Source organism: Canis lupus, chromosome 24, assembly GCF_011100685.1.
Source record: "Canis lupus familiaris isolate Mischka breed German Shepherd chromosome 24, alternate assembly UU_Cfam_GSD_1.0, whole genome shotgun sequence".
NCBI lineage: Eukaryota > Metazoa > Chordata > Mammalia > Carnivora > Canidae > Canis > Canis lupus.
In genome coordinates this window covers 8,308,670-8,332,704 of record NC_049245.1, presented here as the reverse complement: position 1 = coordinate 8,332,704, position 24,035 = coordinate 8,308,670, and the positions used below count along the sequence as shown (strand labels likewise).

Here is a 24,035-nt window from a genome sequence, read left to right as displayed (position 1 = left end):
ATTTGTCTTCATCGATGTTCCATAATGATGTTTCACTTCTTTTACTGCATGAAATAAAAATAAAATAATAAAATAAAATAAAATAATCTTGTGATATTATTTCAAAATGTGCATTTGTAAATTTTAGGTAAAAACCATGAGTGATATTAAATGTTTTCAAATATATTTAACAAATATCATTTTAATGTAATTTGCTCCATTTCTTATTTTCTATTTTCCTTTAATGAATATCACAACTATTTCCATTGTAATTTCTGTACATTGAAATAATCATGAAAATAGAGAATTTGACTGTAGTTAAATTACTGATGTTCTGTAGGATAACTTTATCATGCAGATAAAATAATGAAGAAAAGAAATTAAATAAGCATTCCTTTGAGACTTCCTCTGACAATCCAATCAGAGGTTTTGATTGAGAAATTCCCTTATTAATGTAGATTGAGTGACTGAACTAATTTCTTTGTAATCTCTTTTAGTAGGAACTTTTCACTGATGCAGGGGGCAAAGGGAATCCCACCATCTTCACTGTCATAAAAAAAGACAAATAAATAATGAGTTTTTGAAGTCTTTCCCCAGCTTTCAACACCTTAGCTTGAAGTATTGGAGACCACCTGAGATTTACCTTTCCAGTAGATATTTTCAGAAAATAAAAGAAGGAAAGCAAGGGGAAAAGCCTTCCATTTCCACATATAATATATTTGAATGACACTATAATGCAGATCTCCTGGGTGATCAGATAGAAGTGTCTTGATCTTCAATTGAATTTCAGCTTTAACATCCTTCATCAAAGCAGTTACTACATTACAATGTTATAAATAAAAGTTAAAAATGACATAAGTATAAGTAAACTTGAGTTTGTCTTATTACCTGCCATTTGTAACATAGTAAATCACCATAAAAGAAATCACATCTTCCAGGTGATAAAGAAATATTCCATAATCTTATTACTTAAACCAAGGTTGTTTTTTAAGACTTTTCTTTTGAGTGGAGTTTTATAGGATAGAGACCATGTCACTTCCCTCCCTAGACATTAGGACATTCTATTGACTTTTATTTTTTTTTTTTTTTTAGCACCTTTCATATAATCTCCCTAGAGCAGTAATCACTAGCTCTAGGTATTTCACTGAAACACGTTTAGAAGTATTTTCTCAAAATTGAGACCTGTTTATTTTTAAAAAATAGAAAAAATATATGTTATTCTTCTCTGCTGTTTATAATACACCTAGGAAAATAAAAATGTATATTGTTATTCTTTGTAATGCTTTATTACTAAGGTGGATATAATAACTTTAAAGAGGGCTCCGATAGATTTCTAGATTCAGAGGAGATATTTATGTGCAATTAAAGTAGGAAATGACACCCTACAATTGTTGAGACATTTTTGAAGTTCTTTGACTCTCTGAATTGATCTTTCCTATCTCTAAATTCTTTCATTTTTGGATTGTTTCACTTAAATATAAGAAAGCATTATCACTTAAAATACCATCCATACTATGTTGAAGTCTCTTCAAAGAAGCAATGGAGTCCAATATTCAATCAGAAAAGAAAATGAAAGGAGATGAATCCAGGAGTCATCTCTCGGAGGCATGTCTGCAGCTAAACATGGGCTCCATTCTGTGTCTTCACTGGACTGCACCTATATGGTTGTTTTCTGTAAAGTTTAACTGTCAGAGAGTATGTCCCCCCTCCTCACCCCCTCCACCTGTACCATCAACACCTAAATCCAGACTTTTGTCATTTCTGCTATGACTGTCAATGTGGCTTTCTCTCTGACTTCTGGTCTACTGTATTAGCTCCTCTTTTATCATTCCTAATTCTGATCCTCTACTTAATTTTCCTAAAACAACCGATCTGATCATCTCATTTCATGTTCATAAACTTTTCTTGTTTCTTTATTGCCTACAGAATATAAAATCTAAGCCCTGCATTATGACTGGGGCCAGGAGATAAAGCGATTATCCGACTTAATGGACTCTGAAAGAAATATTAGAGCTACTCTTTAAATTTATTTTTCTCATCCTTCTAAATTTATATGTTTGTGTATATTTTATAACATATATACTTTACCAATATAGTACCACACAGATATAATTGATGGATAAGAGTGTGTGTGTGTGTATATATATATATATATATATATATATATATATATATATATACATTTTATTAAAAGAATACACACACACAAAAACACACAAATTGTAGATCTTTGATGTGACATCCTTCTTTCCTCTTTCCATTTCCACTAGGTTGGGAAGGCAGTGACCTTCTATTGGTAGGTCCCGAACTAACCTAGAGACATTCTGTAAATCTGCTATAGAAGTTTAGATTTGCTTACCATTTTCTTCATACAAAAGCAGTTGATATATATAATGGAGCCATTTTTACTTTTTTTTACTTTCTGACCACTCTTGTTCTCTTTGGTATATTTCAAAGGTTTTACCAACCCATTTCTTATATCTGGCCTGAAATGGCTCTTATTTGCTTATTCTTGTTTAGTTCTTTTTTTAAAAAAATATTTTATTTATTTATTCATGAGAGACACATACACACACAGAGTCAGAGAGACACAGGCAGAGTGAGAAGCAGGCTCCAAACCGGGAACCCAATGTGGGACTTTACCCCAGGAATCCAGAATCATGCCCTGGGCCAAAGGCAGGTGCTAAACCACTGAGCCACCCGAGCATCCCCTTGTTTACTCCTTTATACCTATCTTACTGTGTTCTTTATGCACATTCTTGTCTGGACATGTTCTCTTTCATTCTGTCACTGTCTTCCTTGCAGTCTTAACCTATAGTACTGTGTTGAGATGCTTTTAGCCCACAGGAAGTTTTCAAAACTCAGGCACCCCATGATCACTGGTGCTATTGGTACTGCCATGGCCACCATTGCCACCATCACCAAGTTGTCCTACCCTCATCCATTCACTTTACCTCTCTTATACTTCCTCCATCACATAGAGATCTCAGTACTAACTCTGAGATTTCCCTGGCCTTCTAATTCATGGTTCATTACATTGCTTATGAGTTGTTCTTGCATTAGGAGCTAAAAATGGCCTTCTTGCTGTGGTCTGAGGTTCTTTGGCCTAAAATGCCTCTCCTGTCACAACCTGCCTGTTGAAATATTATACATCTTTGCATATCTAGCTCACATAATGGTGTTGATCATCCAACAGCCTCTAGTAATTATCCTCACCAACAGTACCCTCTTTATTTCTAATCAGATGCCTAGTGGCATTTATTTTGTGGCATTCTTATTATAGGCTTATAATATCCTGACTTTATGGTTATTTTGTATAGTTTTTTAAAAATGTATTTTTATAATATGTAATATGCTAGTTTGTAAGTTCTTTGAGGAGAGGTTCTATGTCATATTCTTCTTTGTATATTCCTGATTGCCTAGTCATAATGATATTAATGTATGAGAGGCACAATTGTATTTCTGGAAGAGATTATATGACTAAAGGAAATGTTTCACAATGATGTATTCTTTTGATGGAATTTTTAACCTAACACTGCTGAGAATTCCTCAGTCAGCAAAGAGATAGTAGTGCATCATTCTGACACTCCTTTGAGGCACATGTTTATTCAGTGCCCACCCTCTTACAAGAAGATATTTAATAAAGAAAGAAAATATGTAGCTTGATTATATGCTTAGCCAAGAAATTTCTTTTGCAGTTCTAAGGAAAAAATCTCCAGAAAACCCAATTACTCTACCAGCAATGCACTTCAAAGGAGGGAAGAATGCATTTCTTGTACAGAATTCCTGGATATGTTTGATCATTAGTCAGGGCAAGTAGTTTGACTTAGGGCTATTTACTCAGCAGGAATAAAAAGTACAGCATTGCTTTAACCAAGAGGAGTGTCCCATACCTTCCCCCAAGCAGAATTTAATTTGATCTGTCAGAGAAGTTATAGAGGTTTGCTATAGAAATGAGTCACAATCAGTAAGATTTGGTTGACTTTGGGCTATTAAAGAGGCTTCTTCCCTCCAAATGGCCTTTTTTTAGTAGCAGTTATAACAGAGACACTTGGTGCCGAGTAACTGACCAAGAACCTGAGCATTTCACAGCACTAGTTATCATAGGGGCAATTTTTTTTTTTTTTCAGTCTAAACCTTGCTCTCATACTTGGAGTATGAGAGCTTTTTTTTTTTTTTAATACATGTAAGCATTCTATTGCTGATTTTTATTTCACCTGGGAAGTATCACAAAAGTATTTTTTTAAATGTGTCTATTTATTGGATAGGTGGAAGTTGGGGAGGGGCAGAGAGAGAGTCTTAAGCAGACTCCACACTCAGCAGAGATCTCACAACCCTGAAATCAGGACCTGAGGTAAAACTCAGAGTCTACCATTTAACTGACTGTGCTACCCAGGTTCCCCTGAGAATATTTTTGATGTAGTCAAAATGTAATGTAATATCATTAGACTTCTACTAACAAATATATGAATATTTCATAGAGAAAACCAATTAAAGAAAAAATAGGCCTTAAGAATGTCAGCATTTAAAAAATATATATACTTTATTATATGAGGTAGACTTTACACTTTCTTGACAAAATTACACATTATTTTTCAACATGTGATATTTGAGCACTTAAATTTTTAATTAAATTTAATTTCAGTTATATTTGTTACTATTTGTTATACCCTTAAACTAAGATAATAATAATAATTAGAATTTTCCATGTTTAGTTTTCTTATCTTAATTTTCAGGAAAATAATGCTTTAAATTTATAGAAAATAAGCTGGTGCATAACCACAGATGCTTCATAAAATATCTATTTATAATTTTTCACCATGAATATTGCCGAAAGAAATAACTATTATTTTAATCTTTAGACAAAGGAAAAAACCCAAAGCACCAGTGAATCTTTTCATTGTTACCGGTTACTTTTAAAAAAGAGTAAAACTACTGTAACATTAATTTTAAAAAGTTAATTCCCATGTTCTAATGGGAGTGTAATGAGTTTTTCTCACAGTGAACTCTAATGAGTTTATGAATGTGCTGCCATATTTATGGTAGAGGCTATGCAAATTTGACTGATGTTTATTTTTGCATGCATTACATTTGGGAATATATTTAGGGACCATAAGCTTGCTGGAGAATTTGTTATAGGAAAGAAAACTTATGAAGAAGACTTCTTATCCCAGGAGTGGAATTAAGGTAAAATTAACAAGGAATTGAAGTTATCTTTGATCAGAATTTTTTATTCTACTTTATTCACTTTGAGGAAGTGTTGCCTATTCTTTTTTTTTTTTTTTGATGTTCAGCAGAGCAGTACAATACAATACACAGAAGCATAATGTTGAATTTTCATAATAATGCTTGTGATGCAAATGAGGAACACTTCAAAAAGCAGGTTGATTAGCATTTCTTGGTAAGATGACAGTCCCTTCTTTTTAAAAATTTTTGTTCATTAGTTTTATCGGTAGATTACATATCCAGATTTCAAATTTGAAGTGCAATTTTTGCTTATAATTATAATGTGAATTTAAATAGTTTTAGATTGTGCATTTAAAACAATTCTTCTGTCACTAAATTGCACTCTGAATTAATGAGCTGTTTGCCACCTCTAAGCCCTTTGCTTTGAAATTCAGTCCAGTTTAAAGTGAACTCCAACCATTTCAGGCCCTCAACTCACAGAAGGTTGCAGGATTAATGAGCTCCAGGGTGTCTGTGCCTCTCTTAGAAGCATATATCACTAAATTCGATTCTCAGGGAACATTATTCTTATGCAAGAAGAAAATGGGGGGCTGAATGCAGAGAAATGGTATTTAAACAAATGATTTGATAATTACTGATGATGGGTGTACTTTCATCCCACTAGGTACACAGGAGACCAGAGCTTTTGCCTTCTTTAACTACAGTGAAATTAAAATTGATGGATATTTTAATAAGGCTACTAATGTTGTTAAAACAATGCTCCTTTATGGTTTATTATCCAACTCTGCTTTTGTTTCACTTAATGGACTTTCTGGAGCTTGAATGAAGAACTTACACACATACATTCTTAAGTACATTTACACACATATAACCCTGGATATGGTAGCCTATTTATAAAGCTTTATCTCTCTCCCTAGTTACCCTATGACAATTACTAGCATTTTCTTCCTTTTAGATCTCCTGAAGGCATCTTCTGAGTTCATACAGTGGAGAGAGTAAAGGTAGAGAAAAAATTGTTCCTTTATCTTTAGAGTAGCATTTCTTGGTAAGTTGAAAATTCGCCTTTTTAAAATAGTGGGGATTTTTTGTTTTGTTTTGTTTTATTCCATGAGTAGATTATATAGCCAGAGTTTCAGGGAAATCAAACTCTTTACTTCTGGGGAGAATTATCTACCTGAATTTGAACGATTTAATTATGATAGCCTGAGCTTAGGATGGCAAATTCATGGTAATCCTATAGATATCCTCATTCTCAGGTAGACATCACTCATCAGTTACAACCTCTTTCTTCACAGAACCAATACCCTACATACTAAGACACAGCATCAGAATTCTCAACATTCTGATCCAGACAGCCCCTACCTGTTGATCAGAGTTGGCAAATGAAGTAAACATATTTGTCAACTTTGGTCTGGTCAGCCTTCTCCTCTAAAGTTAGGTGATCTGTCTGACCCCATGCACAGATCTGCAAGATCCCAGCCTATCTTCAGCCTCCAATTACAGAGATGTGAAGATGTGATGATATTGGCATTTTTGAGTGGATGAACTACAGTATTCTCTTTACCTTTCCTAATGCCTTTCCTGACTATTCCTTCCCAGCTAATCATTCTTGTCATTGCATTTCATTCCTCCCACTGTATTCAGTATTTCTCCTAATCTCGCCATTGTTTTACCACTAGAGTATGAGAATATTTTCAAATGAATAAATTGGTGTCCTCGAATTAAAGATGTGTTGATGTTGCAGCTCTAACTCTAGCATGCTGGGGCTCTCTCAAGCAGTGGGGAGCAAAGTGTAGTCCCATTAGGCATTATATGATGTCCTTGCCCACGCTCTCTCTTGATAGGTACTAATTCATCAGAAAGCAAGAGGAGATGGCAGTAACTGGAAGTCCCATTGCCAATAAAAATAGGCTACTGACCCCTTTCTGGCATTTGTGTTCCATCATAGTGTCTATGATGCAAGAAAGTCAAAGAAAAGGAAGCTTCTCTTACTAATGAAGTAAAATAACCTATCACTTCAAAATCCTAACCCAAAATCTACCAAAGATTAGGTATGCTTCTATGCTGGATTCTCAACATTTAGATTTCTTATAGATACAGTGACTGAATGAAATATCACTAACATATGGTCAAAAACATATAAGAAGGAGAGTCATAGTTTAAAAGTACAGAACATTTATAGTCATGTAGGCCATTGCAATTCTGTTTGCAGTTTGTTACGTGAGAAAACAAAGGAGCCCAGTGTTAGGAAGATGGACATCTCATGCCTCTATTATGTAGATGATTTGAAGCTCTATAACAATTCTAAACCCTAGCCTAATAAAATATAAAACATTCTAACGAATGTTCCTGAAGATATGCAAATAGGTTTGAAACGGTAATATGCAAATCAGTTGGATTGGCACAGGGCCAACTTACCCATTCACTCTCAGACAGTTTCAGAACTTCATGAGTTTAACTCAAGGGGAAGAATATACATATAGATTTCCTTCAGATAGAAAAGATTCAACATTCAGCCAGGATTAAATATTTGAGTTTTGTTTGCTACTGTTGTATCAGGGATATAACTAGAGTGTCTAATCAGCACCCTGATGCCATTGTAGGAGCTAATTAGTCCCCTTCCTGATGAGAAATGAGATAATACAGGACCCCTCAAGCTGACGGGTGGGTTTTGAAAAGTTTGGTCTTAGATGCAGCTAGAATCTCTAAGTAATTTAAAATACTGAAGAGATTACTACATATGTACATTGTATTTTAGAATTAGGTCTATATACACATAGAGGTTTCTTAGAATGGAAGACATTGGATTGATAAGTATTAAAATATGAAGATGTTAATATGTAAGGGACTTCAACATAGGAAAAGAGATGATAAAGCCATGATGATTCATAGAAAGATAATAATGTTTTAGAGAGGGAGAAATAGTAGGGGGAAAAAAAAGAGTTTAGTCCTGATTTTGCAATTTCTAACATTTTTCATAATAGCAATGATATTCGAGCCCTGAGTGAAGGACTGTGTTATGACATGCAGTCTATGATGCTAATGGAAAATGATGTCTAACATTAATTTTTAATAAGTCATCTGATACGAAAATAAGTGACTGTATCTATGAGAGCAGCAGAAATGCACAAAGAACCAAGTTGTCATTTAGATAAAGAGTTAAAAATAATGAAATAATGTTTTAATTTCTAAAGGAAATTTAAGAGTATGCAGATAACTTTTTAAATCTTGGAACTTCTTGGACATTTTGATTTCATTCTCCCTGGAGAGCCACTTAAACTGGAGGTTTGACACCAAAAAAAAAAAAAAAAAAAAAAAAAACCCAAACAAACGGTTTTACCTTTCTTGAGTTTTAGTCCCTAGAGAGATATGATTACTTTAGCTAATGAACTTAGATCCCAGCACCCAAGTTCATGAAATATAAGGATAGTTTTCAAGAATGTAAGGGAATTTCACCAAATTCTATTTAACTTCCCTCATCCCACTTACAGACCCCATTTACAGATTAAAGAGTTCTTGGTAAATAAATAAATAAATAAATAAATAAATAAATAAATAAATAAAAATAAAGAGTTCTTGGTAGATTTTTTCCATGGAGGGACAAAACTGTATCTTTGGATAAACTATCCTAGAGTTAATTTGAGTCAACAGACATTTGTTTGTGTTTCACATGTGAAAAATAAGGTTGTGCTAGGAATTGTAGGGTGCTAAGATGAATGTAAAGACAATGATTGTCCTTAATTAAGGTGGCTTGAGTGTCATGGTACAAAGTTGTACAAAGTTAAAAGGTGAAATGTGGTAAGAGTTACCAGGTAAGCATAAATAAAGTACAGTCAACTTCAGAGAGAAAGAGATAGATGAGGACTATAAAGATCCAATTATCCACTTTGATTTTGGGTTCAGTGGTAACTGTAGAAAGAACACCTTAATTAGAGTAGGGTTGAGGCATGGGGGGGTGGGCAAAATCACATTATGCACAGGAGGGAGTAAAAGGTGAGAACAGAGACATGAAAGTAGATCACTCTTTCAAGAAATCTGATAAGGGATGGAAGGAGGTCATGTGGCTTTGTCACCTTTGCACATTTGCCTGCCAAGGTAGCATCCTCATCTTGGAGAACCTATGGTAACATTTGATATAGGAGCATGCCCTGACATGGCAGGCCTTACACTCTGGATATGCTATCCTGAGGTCACATTGCAGTACCATGTCACAGGACTCCCATACCCCCATGTATTAGCCTGATTGGGGCATAAGTCTGGGAGACTGATGAGAAATCACACTTGTCCACCTGGAGATAAAATTTTTGCAGAAATTTGATTTCATTGCTTAGCATTTGCAATGCCCTAGGTTGGGAAGCCATCCATGTCCTAACATGGGCCAAGTTTAATTCTATTCTATTCTATTCTATTCTATTCTATTCTATTCTATTCTATTCTTTCTATTCTTTCTATTCCATTCTATTCCATTCTATTCTATTCTATTCTATTCTATTCTATTCTATTCTATTCTATTCTATTCCATTCCATTCCATTCCATTCCATTCCATTCCATTCCATCCTATCCTATCCTATTCAAAAACATATCCCTAAGTACTCTGTGTGAGGCCTTGCTTTGGCTCAATGTCTACAACATAGTTAAAAGAGGTCCTTGTTTTCAAGAAACACAATCTCTTTGGGGAAGCAAGAAACCTAAATAGCATTTCATTATAATCCAATTAATGTTGATATAGCAGAGGAGTGGTTAATGGTTTATGAGAGTACAGATAACAGGCACTTAATCCAACTTGGGGCATCTCAGAGGCTTCTGGAGAAGACGATAGTTGGACCAAGTCTTGAAAATGGGTATGAACTATCCAGGCAGCTGAGGAAAACAAACAAACAAACAAACAAACAAAAGCCCTAAGAAAAGATTTCCAAGTATGAATCAGCAAGTGTGGTTAGTTAACCATGTAAGGCTAAGACTAACATGAGAAAATTGTGAATGGTGAAATGTGGCCAGAGAGGTAGCAAGGGCCTGGTCATGGAAGAACATGTCATGTCAGGATTCCTGTGTTTTATTCTATGGATAATGGGGAGCTACTATCGTGTTTTAAGAAAGAAGGCACTTGACTTTTTTAGTCTTTTACAGAGATTACTCTAAGAGGGGTGTGTGTGTGTGTGTGTGTGTGTGTGTGTGTGTATAGGTTGGGCAGAGATACCAGTTTGGGATGTAAAGCAATGGTTCCAGGTAAGAATTATGGCCTGAATTTGGCTGGAGGAAGTACAGTTGGAGAAGGCAGGTAAAACTGGCTTTTGTTCATGAACAAATTCTAGGATGGAGAAGAATTGGGTGCTTAGTAGTCTCTCAAGTTCTGGCCTAGTTGGCCAGAAATACTTTTCTGGCTCAGTGAGAACCATATACCCATCTAAATTGTGATTTTTTTTGTGGACATTTTAAAAATAGGTGGAGTTTGGAGACCAAAGGCAGAGCTGTATAGAGTCAGAGCAAGGGAGGGAGTGGGGAACCATGATGGAAAGCAATAAAGAAAAATGGAGAGGCAAGTAATTATTTGCTGTGGGACCCATGTGTGAGGTCACCTTTGGTTTCAGTTTTCCAGCAATACTCCTCTCCTCCCCTCCCCTCTCCTTTCCTCCCCTCCCTTCTCCCTTCCCTTCCTCTCTCCTCTCCTTTCCCCTTCTTCTCTCATCTCCTCTCCTCTCCTTTCCTTTCCTCTCCTCTCCTCTTCTCTTCCTCCTCCCACTTCCCCTCCTCCTCCTCCTCCCCCTCCTCCTCTTCCTTCTCCTTTTCTTCCTCCTCTTCCTCACTCCTCCCTCCTCCTTCTCCTCCTCTTCCTCTTCTTCTTCTTCTTCTTCATCATTATCACTAAATGCCTTCAGAAATGAGCATTGTCTATTCAAGGAATTACCATGACTTACATGAAGAGAGTATCTGAGAAGTGAGTTCTTGGAAGCACTATGACGGTGGCCAAGAATGTGCTTATGACATTTTATCAGACATCTCCAAGGAGCAAGGTAGTCAAAGGAATGTGTGTGTGTATGTGTGTGATAGAAGTGGGAGAAATACTGGGATCCCTGGGTGGCGCAGCGGTTTAGCGCCTGCCTTTGGCCCAGGGCGCGATCCTGGAGACCCGGGATGGAATCCCACGTCGGGCTCCCGGTGCATGGAGCCTGCTTCTCCCTCTTCCTATGTCTCTGCCTCTCTCTCTCTCTCACTGTGTGCCTATCATAAAAAAAAAAAAAAAAAAAAAAAAAAGTAGGAGAAATGCCAAGGATTAAATAAACAATGGGAAGAGTGTTAAAAAGAACAATTAAGCATAAATATAATTTGAATGGACCTCACTTAGCCCTCAGAGTGTATTTCAGTTGTGCTTCTTGAGCCAGGTGGGCGGTTTGTTCATTTGGTTGGAATTCTGGAATAATGAGGTCGGAGTTAGGAGCTTAATACTTCTGCAGGCCATTTGGTTTTAATCTACTCCGTGACCCCAGAAGGACATTTTAACCCTCATCATCACCCTGACTTTTGTCTTTGAGTGCAGGGAGGCACCAGAGAAAGTAGACGGCTTTTCAGGAAATCGGTCTTCACTAGAAGAAAGCTGTGGTCAGATAAGTAGGTGGTTCACCTAATCAGTAATTAGAAAAATTAGAAATTCCTGTGAGAAAGGCAATAATGGGTTGCTCCTGAATACCAATTCTTGAATTTGATTTATTTAAAAAAATGGGGATCTGGGAGTCTTGTTAATTATATTGCCTGTAATGATAGTTAATAGTACTGCATTGTTGCCCTTAATCTGTGACTCACTGAATACTGATAGTTGGTAGACCTGGATGGACTTAACAATGAAATGTCTTACTATGTGTGGCTGGATTGGCTACCTACATTTATTTTAGAACATTTTAAATTTAATTATTTTGCCACAGCTTGGGCTGATAACTCTCCCTTGATGCGATGGAGATAAAATAGATTATATTTTACACCTCAAAGGTTATTTTTTAAAACTTAAGTTTGTTACTCAATAAGAAACATCTGTATCTAATGCAGGGGTGAATCCAGGATTTGTGGGGTCTGAAACTTACGCAACATTTGGGGTAAGGCCTCTTTGAGAGAAAGAAAACTTACAAATATAAAATCAGTGTGAAATTGTTATTTAAATTCATTCTAAGTTGTTGGAATTTTTTCAAGAATATTAATGGTTGAGAAAAGTTCTCCATTTTAGCTCTTCATTGATAACGTCATGTACATTATTAGAATTGTGGTCAAACTTGGGAAAACTTCTTTAGGACTCTTCTATAAATAGCTGCAAGATTTTAGATCATTTCAAATTGTCTTGTGCAGGGACTAATCTTAAATACCTTTGAAACTAACTATCCTCATTATCTAGCTTCTTACCATCACTGTTTCTCATTTTTGCTAATTAAAAAAATATACGTATATGATCATGTGAACACATTGCTAGGACCTCATCCAAGAGCTTTACAGGGAACTGTGTAAATGAGGCTCTTGAAGCTTAAGTTCCACTGTTTCGTGGTAAATCCGTCTTGGATCTAATAGCATCATAATTTTCACTGAATCTTTTCAAAGAGCATTATATTCAATTGTCCAATGAAACAGTATAACTCTTGGTACTTATGTGCAATGAGTTAGTTGAGGAAGAATTCAAATTTTTAGTGATTCTAATGAGTTTTATAAATAAGGCACAACTCAAATCTTATCTCTTGATTTGAGTGGCATACAGTGGCTTATTGTAAGATTATTATGTTAATATCTTTGTATCTATTACAAGCTTTAATTTATCCTTGATAGCTTGAAAGGAGACTAAATTCCTATGTAAGAACATGAAAACGTTTTTTAAGATGTTATCTTTTATGGTATGTCCTTTGTAATCTGCTGACTAAATTAGCTGTGGTCATATAAAATATTAAGTAATCTTGACAGATACTATGTAAATAAAAATATTGAATGTCTAAGTAAAGCACCTTATACAGAGCATCTTTAACATTTTAAAATGTTATTTCTAAGTGTTAAAATGAGATTTGTTATTTAAGAAAGCTTTCATAACAGATATAAAGATCTCACTTTACTTTATATAGTTTTCTGTTAAGTTTACCAAGATCTATTTTATTGCATTAAACATACTTAGTTTCATTCAAGATGCTTAGGTTTCCCTCTTTTTCAATGCCTTTTACCCCCTCTATGTACACAAATCCAGCAACCTAATCAAGTCGCCTTTGATCAAATTTAATTTGGATTTTTCCCTAGTAAGGCTGTCTGGTGGCTGTTAAATAGAATTTAATTAAAATAAATATGCACAAAATTCAATAGAGCTTAATTATCTGATTTGACTTGGTAAAATTTGGCAGAAAGTCTAGACGTTGTAAGATATACCTATACTTGACTTGGATAAAGGTTTAGTAAAACAGAGGCCAGCATTCAGAAAAGGGGGAGGAAGAGGGAAACACAGTTGTAAAAGCTGTCTATACTATTAGGTAGAATTTTCAATAAACAAAACATGTCCTGTTGAATTTCTACCTACAGTAAAAATTGGGTTGTTTTTATATCTTTCTTTTTATTAAAACCATAAAATGAAAGTGTGAAAAACTAGGCACTCCACTTGTTAAGTAGCAATTTAGATTGACAAGCTATTTTCCCAAATTTGATTTCTGACTCCATTAAACCAGTGCTTCTCAACCTTTAATGTGGACATGAATAACCCAATGATTTTGTGAAAATACAGGTTCTGATTCAGTAGGTCTGGGACAAAGCCTGAGATTCTGCATCTAATAAACTTCTAGTGATGTCCAGGCTGTCGTCTGAGGACTGCACTTAGAGTACAAGGTCCTGGGCAGTGAAATAAAGAAATTGACTTGGGACCTTGCCACCACCATCACCACTATAATTGTACTGATGATGATATTTAAATAACATCACCTCTCGAGTGTGGTGTGTTATTTCCATGATGTCAGTTTTATCTCTTTATGTTACATAGTATCATATGATTTATCTCAACTTGGTTATCACTTTTTGTAAAGCCAGTTAATAAAATACTTATTTCAGAGTCTTACCCTCTCTGGTCCAGCATGAACAAAATGTAGACAGATTTCTCCTGCAGAGTGTGTTCTCCAGATCTCATCACTTCTTTCAAGGTTCACTCAGGTGAGCATCTATGCTCATTCTGATGTTTTCCTCACCAATAATAGGTCTGTGTCTTTATTCTGCAAGGCGGTTATCACACTGTCCTTCACACAGGCTAGTTTCACTCGTAGTTCCAAATTCTGCACGTGCAGTCTCTTGACCAAAATACTCATATTTATTTATCCTGTCCCTCGTGAAGCCTCCCTGAAAGCTCCTTCCCATGCTCACAGGCTCATAGGGCAGAGCTGAACAGGGTGAAGGTCAATAGTTGCGTGTTAGAATTGGATTGATGTAGATGTTCTTCATTTTGAAGCAACCCAACACTGGTACCCATCAACTCCTAAAGTATGCTTTTTTGTTTTTGACAATGTATCAGGAGATTTCTATAGTTGAATACAGTATGTAGTAAGGTGTGACAATGGAAATGCTGCCTTAGCATATGCTCAGATGTCACAAATTATAAATAGTCCTAATTTATAAAACTCTGAATTAAAAGCCAGAAAGTTCATAGGTAACTAATGTATAAAGTGAAAGTTTTGATTTAGAAAAAAGGAAGTGGTTAGACAATTAAATACTAATTTCAAGAAATTTTCACATAAGGTTGATAAAATTAAATATTAATAACTAACAATTAGTACCTCTGTGAAGTTATTTAGTCAATAGGGAAATGTTTTATACAATAGCCTCACTTGGAGAGTATTAACCCACTGGAGTGGCAATTTTGTGAGAGATTTTTCTTTTCTAAGTCTTTGATAGTTTTATTTCTGATGTTGATATTATTTTTTCATGGCCTACAACTTTTCTTTCATTTATAATTCCATTTGGAAAATGCCAATATCTTCTATTTTTTCAGTGCATAATCTCAACTTATTAGTTATTAACTAACTTACTAGTTAGCTCTCTAAATATTATATATGGGATTGATCTACTTTATACCCTGATGCCAGTCTGAGGTTTATAATAAAAGTCATTCTTAGTTTTCTAAAGTGCTAAATAGGAAAAAAAAATAGTAGAATGTTAAATTAAGAAAGGAGTCTTTAGAGGTGACTCTCCAGCATCCTCATTTGATAGATAAGGAGAATATGGTATGTCAGCCAGCAGGCCAGAGGCGAACCCAGAGCAATAGTTCTACAGATCACATATTAAAATGTGCGTTGTGTAAATGCACACATTAAAAAAATATATTAATTGAATAATACTAAATAATCATATAATAATTTAAATAATATACATATATTAATGTTGGGTTGTTGAAGAGTAAAAATTAAAGCTATATAAGGTTCCTGAAAAAAACATTGTAGTAGGGAAAAAATGTGACAGAACCCTAAGAAAAGGTAATATATTGGCTGATTGCCTCCTAAATTGTACAGATTACTAGTCCATTTCTGAACATGCCTTCTGATAAATTGAAAAGAGCATCTCTTTAATCCTTGTCAAATGCAGATCCTGGTGTCATAGTGCTTCTAACCTCTAGGAGGAAAGGATTAAAAAAAAGTCACGCAAAAGAATTTATGCAAGAGACTAAACCAGGTTTTTGTTTTTTTGTTTGTTTTGTTTTGTTTTGTTTTAATAAGCCACATAGACCCTGGAATAATTCTGTCCTTATCCTCATTCCTCATCACTTTGTATGGAGCAAGGTGGAAGGATTAGCAAAATGCATAGTGAGAGTGGGAACTTTTTCTGGGCCTGAGTGCAGAGAGCAGTGCTGCACTCCCTGTTTCCCTGTTGGAATCCTGCTCTTGTGATCCATGTCTCTGTTTGCCTAATTGGGACTTGTGCTTATGCCCTCCAGTTCTCACTGGCCCCTTTGATGCTTTTCAGCAAGTCTTCTCAAAGCAGCAGGACAAAATGGAAAGATAAGCAGTGGATTCACATGAAAAGAGGGCAGCAGAATCCAGGTGGGAGTCCCTGCTGAGATTCTCTCTTCCTGAGCTGTGACCACAGGAGCACAGGGCCTAAGCAACTGCTGGGACTGGGGCCAGCAGATGAATTTAACAGCCCCTGGTTAACCTGCAAGCCACAACATCTACTCTACCACCCTCCAAAATAAATGTAACTTCGCTCCTTTTTTTTTTTTTTAATCTTTCCTCAGGCTTCTCTTTTGGATATCTGAAGGCTGGATTAGATTGTCTCCACCTCTAATGATGGCCCCAATCTAGATATATTGTTTTGTTTTGTTTTTAGTTTATTTGCTTATCCCATGCTTATCAGTTCACCAGTTTACTATTTCCATTTTCTTTTATTTTTTATTTATTTATTCATTATTTATATTCATTTATTTTATTTATTTATTCATGAGAGACACAGAGAGAGAGGCAGTGGCATAGGCAGAGGGAGAAGCAGGCTCTCCGCAGGGAGCCCGAGGCGGGACTCGATTCCAGGACCCCAGGATCACGGCCTGAGCCAAAGGTAGGTACTCAACCATTGAGCCACCCAGGTGTCCCTATTTCCATTTTCTTATGCAACAAAGGATCTTAAAAGGGTCATAGTAGGAAATAGAACTTACCTAGATGGTTTAAAAAAGAGAATTTGACTAGAGAAGTAGTTAAAATGTAGGCTGAGTTGAGGAAACTGACACCAGAAGTGGAGTCCTTCAGAGCCTAACTTCTGGTAGGAGCTATAACCACCCCCTAGGCTAACGGGGAAGGAGAAGGCAGTGTTACTGGAATCCCATGAGAGCTAGAGCCCTGGGAAACAAGGCACTCAGCGTAGCTGTTGTCCTAGAACACCAGTTCTCAACTCTTGCCTACTCATTGATATTACTAGGGGAAATTGAAATACTCGCAGAGATTCTGATTTAATCTTTAGTGGGCATCAGGATTTTTAAAAGCAGCCCAAGTAATTGTAATGAATAGTTAAATTAGAGAAACACAGTCATAGGAAGACACAGACAACTGATTAAGTTATCATACTCCATCATGCCCATGAGTTCTTACCAATTTCTTTCACCATAAGCTTCACATTCTTCAGACATTCTTAGGAAGGAAAACAGGATCCCTGAAGGGTAGCCACATTTCATAAGTGGCACTTGCAGTTTGGCCAGCGCACACATCTATGGGCATATTTCACACTGGGGATGCCCTGACCCCTCCTATTTCCTCCCAATCATGCTGACAAAGGCTACTTATAATGTCTCTATAAAGTTTAGGTGTAGAGGTTGCAGAAGGCTAAGGATGAGGAATAAAGAAACAATCCTTACAGGTGTTATGAATTTGACTGTTTTATACCAAATGCTTTTCCTGAAGATTTTAATTTTAACATATGCATTGCAAATACAGTATGACCAATTATAATAATGTAAAAGCATATTAGATAGGAGGCAAGAAGCTAAGGGTTAGAATAGAGATTCCTGGGAAAAATGTTAATTGGGTAAATGTAAGTTTCCAGATTGAGAAGAAGAAAAAACACATTTCAATCTTAAAATTTTAACATTAATAACATTTATATAGCAAGTAACTTTTGCCAGCACTATTGCTAAAAGCTGTAGATATATTTTATCCTCACAAAACCCTATTATTATTATTATTATTATTACTACTACTACTATTACTATTAGTAGTAATAGTGTTAGAGCATGGGAGCTGGGGTTGGAGGGGGAACAGAGGGAGAGGAGAGAGAGAATCCCAAGCAGGCTCCATGCTCAATGTAGAATCCCATGTGGGGCTCAATCCTACAACTCTGATATTATGACCTGAGCTGAAATCAAAAGTCCAATGTCTGACTTGCCAACCAGGTGCCCCACAACCACCCTATTAAATAGGAACTATTGTGAGTCCCACATTAAGGATGAAAAACCAAGGCTCCAAGAACTGATGAAACTTGCCCACATTCATGTAGCTAGAAAGTGGCAGAGCCATATAATTCAGACCCTGGTTAATCTACCTTCAAACCCCAGGCTCATTTTTCCACTGACAAACTCACCTGGGATGTTGGTTTAAAGTACATTTGCCATATTCTCTCAGGAATCTGTATTTTTAAAAGTTCCTAGGTGACTTTTATGGTCAGAATTTGGTCCATACTACATCATGCCATTCTGTTTCCTGAGTATATGTGATTTATTTCTTTTTTCTTTGGCTCCCATTTTCTAAAATACGGTTGAGAACACTCTCTTCCTGGTATTCTGCAAAAACAAACAAACAAAAAAGTTCATTGTTAAATATATCTTATGAATACTAAATATCATGACCTTTTCTTGGTGATTAAGATATGATTATCTGCATGTCAAATGCTATAGCAAAGATAATTTTTGTCCGGATAATCCTTTTCCCAAATAACAGTCACATTTATTTCCCTTAGTGTACCTTTCAGAGCAGGTAGTCTTGGATAAGTGTAATCACAAGCCCTACAATAGTTATGTATGGATTTATAAAACAATTATTTATTTTTATACTATAAAACCCTAATTTTAAGATTTTAATTTTTTTAACTCATTTTGAACATATAGGCAATTCTGTCTCCTAAAGCTAGACTAATTTACTATTAAGTTTTGCTTTCTGTAACAAGAAGTTAGAAAGTTTTAGATAACTAATACTGTGTGAGCAGACTTCTCTTCATTACAGAGAAACAGTGGCTGTTGAACCCAGGGACCTTGTCTTTAGAATAAAAAAAAACAGCTAAACACTGGAAAATGTGCCAGGACCTTGAGAATGTTTCAGCTGGAGCAATTTCAGTGCTACTAAAGATACCTGAGAAAACAATAGTTTTCAAAGTTACCCTCTTCTGCTAATGGATATTTGGACATAAAATCCCAGTTTGCTTTTCAAAAGTAATACATTCAGGTTGCCTAAATCTGTGCTACCAACGTCAATTTAAGTCTTGCAAATTTTCTATGAGAATGTTAAATCAAAGGAAATTTAGGGTACACAGGAGTTAACTGATGCTTAGGTTGAAGTTGAATTTCATGGTGACTCCAGGATCACAGAATGTGGGAGCTTCTGACCTTGACAAATCCCTCAGAATAGATCTAGGAACCAGTGGTGGTTCGGGGCCTGATGGACTGGCATCCCGTCTTTTTCTTCCCCTGCTATGCCCTGGATCACAGAAGAGTGGAACCCTGCAGAATGCATTTCCCAGACTCCCATGTCTGACTGCCCCCTGGGTTTGGATGATGGAAGTCACTGTCAGGAGATTAGAGGAAAGATAGGAAGGGGAAGTCAGAGGATTTCCTTCCTCTTCCCTCTCTGCCTTGGCAGCTTCTCTGTGTTATTATCTCCTGCCAGAGAAGCCTGCCAAGGGCACAACTCTCTCCATGTAACTTTGGTTCCTGGGCTCTGGTGATACTACCTTTTCTCTGTGGCCTTTTGTTTTCTGCTTTTGGTAATTCCTGGGTTGCCTCACGTTTCTTAATTGGCTTTTTGACTTTCCTATCATCTATGAAACCAATTCCCTGAATTAAATCCCCTTCACTGAAGTTACTAATTGGCTTGTGTGCTCCTGGTTGGACCTTAACTGATGAAAGTTGCCATTTAAATACCAAAAGTTTGCTGGAGTTAGTTATTCCATGGAAAAATAATGACAACTACCTCTACAAGTTACCAGCTTTTTAGAATATACTGTTTCCACAAATAACTTGTTTCAAATCTTATCTTTTAATATAACATTATTTTAAAATTGAGTTACTACTACTACTACTAAAGCTAATAAATATAAATAAATATTTCTTTCTCATAGCAATACATGTTATTAGTTATTTGTTAGTGGACTCACAATTAACCAGGAAAAGCTTAAGTTATTCTTCCACAAGGTAAATTAAGCTGGATGGGTCTTGGTTTAGAATGTAAGCAGCCAACAACATACCATAGGAGCCATCAGAGCAGAATTCACGCATTGACAGTAAAGATTAATGAACCACCTTCTCTTAATTGATAGCATCCTAAGTACACTCCCCTCAGCCTTTTGTCTGTCATTTGGCAGAGGATCCACAGGTAGATACACTCCATTTGCTTGTCGAAATTAAAAAACAGGTAATTTAATCTTCTCAATGCTATAGATGATGATTTTTTTTTTAAGTTGCAGTTGAAACCACACAACAATTTCAGGGTGAGTAGGTCTTCTTGATGATTCATAATTTGGTAGATGACATATTCAAATTTATTAAATTGACCTGAGCATAAAATCATCCAGGAGAGCAACAATTAATCTGTAATGCTGCAGATGTATTCTTTTAAGACCAATACAGTCCCCATTACTATTATATATTTGACTATTTTTTTCTGATTGTAGGTAGAGTGAGCTTTTCAGTATTTGTTATATACACTTGCATGATTTGATTCTAGTTGGTCAATGTGGGTGGGAAGGTGTGCCTGAATGTTATCCAGTGAGTCCACAAGCCAGCCTTGGCACTTTTAACCTTTTAGCCACCCCCCCAATCCTCCTGGAGGTGGGGTTCCCTCTGGGAACTCCACTGGTGCCTCCTGCCTACCCATGTCTAATAAAATGTATTTGAATCTTGGGAGGGAAAAAAAAGCAATTTTTCACATAGAATGTATGTTGGATAAATACGAATTTTCTTTAGGTTAAGGTGTTAATGCAACCTTGTCAAGAAGAACAAATCTGAAAAGTAGTTAAATCAAAGATGTTTTATTTTAAGGAATAAATATACCATCTCTCAAACTATATTATCCTTGTCTAAGAATATTTTTCCCATGTCTATAATTTTAGAGCTCTGTGATATGAAAGCTGTCAATGTATGTAATTGAGGGCAATATGACTTTTGTTATTGTGTGCATTTTTCAAGCATGGTATTTAGGTGGCCCTACTTGATGCTTTTCTAAGAAGCTCCATTATACTCGTAAATAGATACCAAGTTCCTAGAGAAACCTGGTGAATTGAGGCACAGCACAGTTTTGATAGCTGCCTTGTAAATGACATGATATTATTTTCTTGTGAAGACAGGACCTTTTTATTTGAGCCTGTTATATAAAGGGTATACTTGCTGTAGATTTTAAGTCTTGATCCTGGAAGTGTAGATTGGCTTCTAAACTGACACTTTTGTTTCTGACTAAGGAACTGGAAATATGCCAGGTGACATTTTCTTTGAAGTGTAAATGATGCTTCCATTGAACCTGTTTTTTGTTTTGTTTTGTTTTGTTTTTGTTTTTGTTTCTAGTATATTTGGAAAGTGAATTTTATGTCTGTGGAAGAACCTGAATTCTAATAAATGGGACTCTTAACCACAGGAAAGTTGCTATAGGTGGTAGGATTCCTATATCTACTTGGATCTCTATGCAGTAGGTTACCTCATACCTTAACTCTGAACCAGCCTTCTATCTACATCATTCATATTGATTTCCTTTATGTGTTTATTTCCCATTACTTTCACAGATAATTTCATTTCTAGGAAATGTTGGTTTATTATGTTGTCTCCAAGTCATCTTGGATTTTGAGATGACTATTGTCCTTCCCAGGAAAATAAAATTACTTGTCTCCACTCAGTACACTTCAAGAGGTCCAATGTTGTACTTAACTTTTCCGGGTTGTCCCAAAAGCCTGATGTTGTGCGTTGCATATTTCATTCCAAATCCCTATTCATGGACTCACCTTTCATGGCTACTGCCATTTTCTGCATTGTCATGTCCCATCAATTGTTTAAGACACCAATAATGTCATTGAAAATTAACTTTTTTCCTTAAAGTTAAGCAAAGGAAAGAAAGATGGTGGCAATTGAGAGAGAGAGAGAGAGAGGAGAGAGAGAGAGAGGGAGGGAGAGAGAAGGACTTAGTTGTTGCCATCTAAACACAGAACAAGAAATACGTTGAATTTTAGTGTAAATAGCATTGTTCCTAGGAATGTACTGGCCATTCTCTGCCACAAGGACACTTTCACTGACATTGGCTTTTTTGGGCCCAAAACTCTGCCATGTTGAACAGGTCCTTTCTCTCCCATATCTCCTAATCCAGAGTTCCAGTTCCCTATAATTAACTACTACAATAACAAAAGCCTCATTATTTTATTACACAGAAAACTTGAATTCTTGAACTCTACTCCAGCCTACAGTCTGGGGCTTGAGTTTCCATATCCAAGGAGGAACATTATGATGACTTCACTCTCAAACATGAAAAGAGCCATCAGGAAATTTGAAATTGATATGTTTTCTTTTCAACATATAGCGGATCCTATTTTCACAGGTCCTCATGTACTTGGCAGTAGAACCATAGTAACCATACCCACTCTAGTTATAGGTAGTATGTTGTTGGTGTTAGGATGTCAAAGTTAGATTAGATGCACGATTGTACTTTATGTGTTGACAAAATATAAGGGAAATGCTTTTTCTTCATTTCTAATGTTTCTTTCCATATGAGGGGAGCTTGATTGTTATTACCCTCCTGGGTTCTCTCTGTCCCCTACCATCATTATTGGTGAGTGGGTTAGGAGAAACTGAGTATGTATAGTCCAATTCCTTCCTTGAAAATTACCAGCCCCAGAGAGCATGTAGTTTGGGCAGCTTCTATGTGCCATAAGTCTTAGAGGAAAGGGCCCCTGAGAGGCAGTTGTAAAGTGCAAAGAAAAGTTGTACTTTCTTAGGTATAGAAGCAAAAAAAAAAAAAAAAAAAATATTAGCGTACTTGAATTTCTTTACTTTTACATGTCCCTTGTGATTCTTGATCAAATTCTATCATTGATTAAAAAAACAAAAAATCGTCTATGTAATTTGTAGCACTCAGGAAAAAATGAAAATCTGGGCCTCTTTGAAAAATTCTCAAAAAGAATTTCAAAAAGGCTATGGTGGAACATTAAACAACAAGTGGGCCCTTCCATGGATGGAATCCTGTGCAACTACACAGGTGACATGCCCTAGAAGTCTTTCCTATTTTTGATGGTTGATGTTGACAGTAAGAATTTAATAGTAATGGATTTTTGTATCCTGATATTCATTTTCTTCCAGATTTGGAAGAGATACATGCTAGGGCAGACAAAATAATTTGAATGACAATAACCAGTTATCAATTGCATTGAGAAGAAGAGATCGTATTGTATCTCTCAGAGTCTTATTAAAGTAACAGAAACTCCTCTATTCAGCTGGATTTCATACTTCACATTAGGTGTTTCTAAAACTGCTTGGAAAGGCTGAAGGATCAAAACTCAGGGAAAGGTATGTTAGCTTTCAGAGACTCCAGAGAGTGTAGAAACTCTACAAAATCACTTAGTAGTGACCAAGCTATCTGCAGCACTATGGTGGATGATTTTCACCAAAGTCATGCCTGATCATTGCTGCAGAGGAACAACAGCTACCAACCATCAAGGTTCTTCTTCCTTCTGTACCTTGCATAAGTCTTCTTGTTGATGAAACTGAAAATAGTAAAAAGGGATTTAATGGTATTTGGCTATTTTAACTTGTATTGAAAGCAAATTCATTTTTAGTAAGAGACAACATTTGAAGAAATTAGATTCTGCATTGCTGGTAAAGTAGCATTGGATATTTATATAAATATCTAAAAGTAGAGAGCAAGCCATTATTAAAGTAAATACTGGATGCTATAACAGATAAACACTAAAATCCAATAACTTAATACAATAGAATTTTATGTCTTTTTTAAAGATTTTATTTATTTATTCATGAGAGACACACACAGGCAGAGGGAGAAGTAGGCTTCACACAGGAAGCCCAATGCAGCACTCGATCCTGGGACTGTGGGATCATGCCCTGAGCCAAAGGCAGATGCTCAACTGCTGAGCTACCCAGGTGTCCCAAATTTTATGTCTTGTTTACATCAAACTATCTAGCAGTTAGGGAGGGGGT

The 24,035-nt window shown here is 36.0% G+C and overlaps 1 protein-coding gene across 4 annotated transcripts in view; it reads left to right on the top strand.

The window, feature by feature from the left end:
* MACROD2 (mono-ADP ribosylhydrolase 2) overlaps nucleotides 1-24,035 on the top strand; it is a 2,007,046-nt gene that overhangs the window by 802,419 nt on the left and 1,180,592 nt on the right. The gene's annotated exons all lie outside the window — the stretch shown is intronic.